We start from the raw sequence: 5,788 nt of genomic DNA on the forward strand, positions 1-5,788 counted from the left end.
CAGAAAGTACAGGATTCGACCGCATACTTGTTGATATCACAAGAATTTTCCAAAAATATATGATCAATAAAGTTCAAATTATTGAATTATTTTTTGTACCGTAGGACTGGGCTGAAGAGAATTATTCGTTTCTCTGATCATTTATCTTCGTTCTAGAAGTAATTTAAATCATCATCATAAACTATAACGTGAAATACCTTCAGGTTGTTTTTATTACCCCCTGACGTTGTTGAGTGCGGTGACCCTGGGGTGCACACCTTGGAAATGCCCCCTGGATAGATTTAGATGAAGTGTGATGTTTGGAGGAACCCCCCACTCCCCGCCCCCTCGCCCCCACCCCTCCCACCCACCACCAACTGCGAGAGCACTTCATGCTCCCTGCTGCCAGAATATTTGATCAGGTCTATCCTTGTCCCCGATGCTGCTTGATGCTGTCTAATACCTGCTCCAGCACGGTCTTAAAATTCTGATTTGTCGGTTCATACCTGCTGAAAGGAAAAGACATGGCCGCGGGAGGCGAGACGGAGGCACGTCAGAGCCTGAAAATCAATTATTTGAGCAGAATCATGCCGAGGAGTGTTTCCTGGAGCGATGATCGCAGGAGCTAACACCTCGCTGAAGCCGATCAGCCTCATCACATTTCTGCCGGAAAATTCCATTTTTACTCAAGAGCTCAAGTCAGGAATTTAAATGGATTTGAACCGTATGATTGTTGAGTCTATAAAAACAAAGTTTGCGATCATGTTTCCTTTACAAAAAAAAAACTCAACATAAATTGTCTTATGTCTATGCTTTTAATAGCATTTAATTAGCATGTTTTTACACTTGAGGAGATTAGCTTCTCAGATCCGAACTTAGACAGAAAGGATAAAAATAAAGAAACTTTAGGCTAGTTCTGTCCTTGAAATATCCTATTCCGAAGTATAAAGTGACTGTACTGTAAAACAGTGTTTCCGAAACTGTTTTTCTGGGGACCCATATTTTAAAAGTTGCAAACTTTGGCGACCCAAGTCAATAGACATGATTCGTAAACTCCTGGGAAACATGATGCGAGACGACCCAAAAAAAAAAATCTCTTGCGACCCACCTAAGGGTCATGACCCAGTCTTTAGGAAACAATGCTGTACAAACTAAAGCAGCAGTTATTTCCAGCCATCGCCCAGAGTGGTTTAAGGTTGGGGTTGATAATCAGGAGGTCACTGCTGCTCCGAGGCCTCGACTGCCTTTTTCATCCACTTATCCGTTACCGGGTCGTGGGGGCAGCAATCTCCACGATCGCCACCCAAATCACCCTACATCGTACCAGCCCCTCGTGAACATTCTTTTGGGTGATGAGTCCACTGGAAGGTACCGCCCTAACCGGGATGCGATCTTACCCAGAAGGTGAACCCTGGGGCCTCTGGGCCAAAGCGCCACCTGTAGGTATGCTTATTGCCCAGTAACTAGATTGGGATCTACCAGTAAAGTGCAAGGGGAGTACTAGTATCAGTAACCCAACATATAATGTACGAGTGAATATACGTATATTCAACATTTTCAATGTAGGTACTGTAGATCACAGACACCTCGTGTAACTATGGCGACCGCAGAATGATCTGGAAACGAACGGCCTCAGTTCGGGATGGAGCCTGTGGGAGAATCAACTGACGAGTTGTTTAATGACATTCAGTGTTTAATACCAGCAGTGCAGCTGCACGGCCTCAGGTAATACCTACGCACGCACGCGCCCATGCGTGCGCACGGATGTATTAGGTTTGCACTCGTAAATGTTTTTAATGACGTTGTGAAAGTGATCGCTGCTACAGTATGTGGTCGTTTTCTGACTGACACTTAAAAAAAAAAATCACTTCCTTAACAACAAAATGACAAACACCACAAACTTTAACGCTCCAACTGAGGCCGAGGCACGTCAGGAAATTGAACCCCAGTCTCTCGCGTGACACACACCTGGGGTGATACTCGCTATGCGCTATGCTAACGACGAAGCGACACGGGTACACGTGTCAAATAAAAGAGTGAATACAACTGGACGAAGAGCAGCGGTGCACTGCACTAGTTAGCCACATTAGCTAGCTGCTACCAGAGTTTGCATTAGCACGAGGTTAGCGTAGTTGGGAGTAATTTGGGGGTAGTGTCGCAGAACATTAGCATGCTGTGGGGTATCATGAGGGGTACCGTGGAATGTTATCCAATTCCCCTAGATCGGTCTGGTGAAAAAAATGAATTACATTTTAATTTATCGCAAATAATCTGCCTAAAAATCATCCTCAAAAACAGTGAGAAATCTTTCTTCAATTCCTGCAGGTACATCAGTGTTGTGTTCAACTAAACAGGGCCCAGGTTTCAAAGTACATTGCAAACTATTGTAGATCAGTATATTTATCAGCACTTCCCGTAGTGGATGTTTTGCTCATATACCACGGTATGTAAGCAAAGGTAAGTCCGATAAGACAGTATGCGGGCAGAGACGGAAACTACGCATGAACGTGAGGCGTCGCTGTGTTTTTATGATTATTTGCAGATGAACCCCCGTTAGCAGCCGCTCGATATTTCAAGCTGCGTAACGCGTCGGGCTACATCAAACGAACGCTAGTGTGAGTGTTTACAAGTGTAATTGCCGTCTGCTATGACAACTGAAAACAAACAGCTGCACACCGACAGCTAATTGGACGATTTAGGGAGTTATTTTGACATGAGCCTCTCCCCTGCTCCGCCTGCAGCTGCCGGTGTTGTGTCAATCTGCTGCTGCCGCCCCATCAACGTCTCAAACCCCTGCAGACACTGTCAAATATTATTAATGAAATCAAAAGGGTTTCTGGGTACAGATTTTTTTTTTTTTGCACTATCAGCAGATGTACAGTGTGACACCAAAAGAATTAGCATATAGCTCAGCAGTGGTGTAAGATATGAAGATGTGTCAGCTTAAGGTTTGATCAATGGGGGATTTAAAGGGATAGTTCAAGATTTGTGATGTGCGTTACTGGCAGGAGAATTTGCACAAGAGAATCTCTGTGCCAAGAAAAACTAAAGAAAAAAAATAACAGATAAAAAAATGAATTAAATTGACAACATAAAGGTTTTGGCGTAAAATTAAAAATATATATATATTTTTTTTAATTTTACGACAGTTTTCTGTTGTAAAATAAGGGAACAAACTAACCTACACCTCATCGGATATTTACATATCTTGGTAAACGTTTTGTTAAAATACAATTTTCTTCCGTCCCTGTTGGCAGATGGTTTTGAAACCTAATTCGTTCCAGAAGGCCATTTGTGAACTGAAAAGTTTGAAAACAGAAACAGTTTTCCCCGTAGGAATCAACGTAAAATTGATGGATCCGTTCCAGGACCTTCGATGATTGATTGTTGTTACGCGAAACCATTTGAAGTAATTAGATCTAACAAAAAAGATCAACACATCGGAACTAAGAATAAAGTTATAATTATGAAAGGCAATTTAAATCATTCTTTCTGCTGCTGAGGAGTCATGATTGCGCAATGTTCGCTTCCCTTTCTCCGAAGTACTGTCAACTGCTTATCGTTGATCCAAATTAGTAGCAACTTTTCCACTTTTCCACCCTTTAGAAACCTTAGCTTCTTTCATTGCGTCCTTGTTCTTGGGGATGGTACAAACCATATCGTAAAAACCGATTTGGTTCTTAGCGTGTACATCCCGAGCACGGACTGAGGCCACACACTTAGTCACTCAGTGATCACTAGCGGCTTGTGTGGCATCGTTGGCAACCGAGATACGGTATGACCAATTTTTACGGGCAATTTTTAGGTGAGATTTTTGTTCGACAACCGATTTGTTCGATAAGAAATCCGACAATCGAGGTTCCACTAAGCTGTAAAAATAACAACTATTATATTATATATGGTTTTGTTGATATGTTTTTTAAGGTGCATTTCTCTGTTTTTTACCAAAAATAAATAAAAAATTTAAAAAAAATTAGCAGCCTGGAGTTTAACCAGTATAAACACAGACGTGTCTGTCTGTTGTTACTGACACTGATGATGATGATGACAGGTTTAATCCGAGTTATTTTTGCTTCAAAAGAAAACCGAAATCAGCTATGGTACAAAGAGCAAAACATTTTTAGAGGGTAGAGGAGGGGCACAAAAGCTATAATTTTTCCAGCTAAACTCTGAAGGATATAAACATAGCAGAGATGAACTGACAGTAACACAGAGGCAGCAGCGGTGCAGTACAGTCGCCCGAGGCTGAATATTTGTGGGAGGTGGATGTAGCGTGCAGGAAGCCGCGCAGGTTATAATCCGTTATGAAAACAACATGGTGTAGCTGGAGGTAACCTCACACAGGTGTACGCTGAGTTCACTTGACTGCAGCTAAACCTACAGACAGGCAGCACTGACAGTGCCCTAGAGACCCAGCGATGTTTTCAAGGCTAGAAAACCACAAGTTCATTCTGACGAAAAAATGTCTTTCAAGCTCCAAGAAGAAGTCCAGTTGCTCACAACTAAACTTTTTGGATTTATTGTAGGGTCTTTTTTTTACAGCACAAAGGTCCTAGCATTTAAAAAATGGCTTAAACACGGTAGCTAGTTGGAGCTAGCTTGAATTTGTATGCTGCCATCTTGACAATATTGTTGATGTTTGTATAAAAATGACAATACACAGTAACACTGTGTCTAAAAAACATGTAACAATGTGACGATTAAAATTTGAATTTGGATTTAAATAACTAAATTTAAATAAAGGCATGGGCGAAAATTAGCTTCTTGGCAACAAAAACACTTAGAACTTAGTAAATTTAACAATATGTATACAGGCAATGAATATATTTTTAAGAGCAGAGCGTCCACTTTTTTTCACGAAACAGCGCCACCTGCTGGATTTTTTTTACGATATAGCCAAATCCCAGATTAATGGGTGCTGTAATAAAACAAAACGGAAATTTAATTTAAAGGCAGTAATTAGAAAGTAATTTTTTTATTGTCACACATTAGCCTGCAGGGGGAGCTAGTGGTCGCATGAAAATTAAATTAAAAAAAATAAAAAAGAACTGCACTTTTTAGGGAGTCACATCAATTTATTTAAGTTTAACACGAGATAAAATGTTTTTATAAAAATATAAAATTTCACATTACATGGTTGCAACAGCTGCAACCATAAAACAAAAACAAGAAAATAAACAATAAACAAAATCTCTTGACACTGAAACTTTTATATTATGATTGGTGAGTGTTTAACAGTTGTTTTTTTTTTTTTTTTAATTTTTCATGTAAAATATTTTTTTTAAAAATTGGTCTTAAATGGAACTCAACACAGATGACAAAGCTGCTGAGAACTCGGATGATTGTCCTTCGGTTCACGCTCTGTTATTGGTCCTTTTTTTTCGAGTCAGTTCACGTTTCTTTTGTTCAAGCGGTGAGGAAATAGACAAGCCGTCAGTCAGTCCCTCAGTGTTGCAAGATACTAGGGTACCATCTGCTGGCAGGTATCAGGATAGCATCAGTTCAACCTTCCGTTAAATTTTTAAATTCAGTCTTTAGGTCCAAGACAACTGTCTTTGTTGCTGCTCAGTTATTCCGCAGGAACGTCGACGACGACAGGAAGTGATGTCATCCATGCTCTTCAAGGGTCAATGTTAAAGGTGAGGAGAAAGATGACGACCACCATCAGCAGCGCCATCATCATAATCGCCAACATCACGAGCAACGCTCTGCACAGGGGCCGGCCCGTCAGACTGAAGAGGGCGCCGCCAACAGCGCCCACCGGACCACTGTTCGCTGCACGTGGGCTGGGAAACCCCACATTCAAAGA

This window comes from Cynoglossus semilaevis, chromosome Z, assembly GCF_000523025.1.
Source record: "Cynoglossus semilaevis isolate Cse_v1.0 chromosome Z, Cse_v1.0, whole genome shotgun sequence".
Lineage (NCBI taxonomy): Eukaryota > Metazoa > Chordata > Actinopteri > Pleuronectiformes > Cynoglossidae > Cynoglossus > Cynoglossus semilaevis.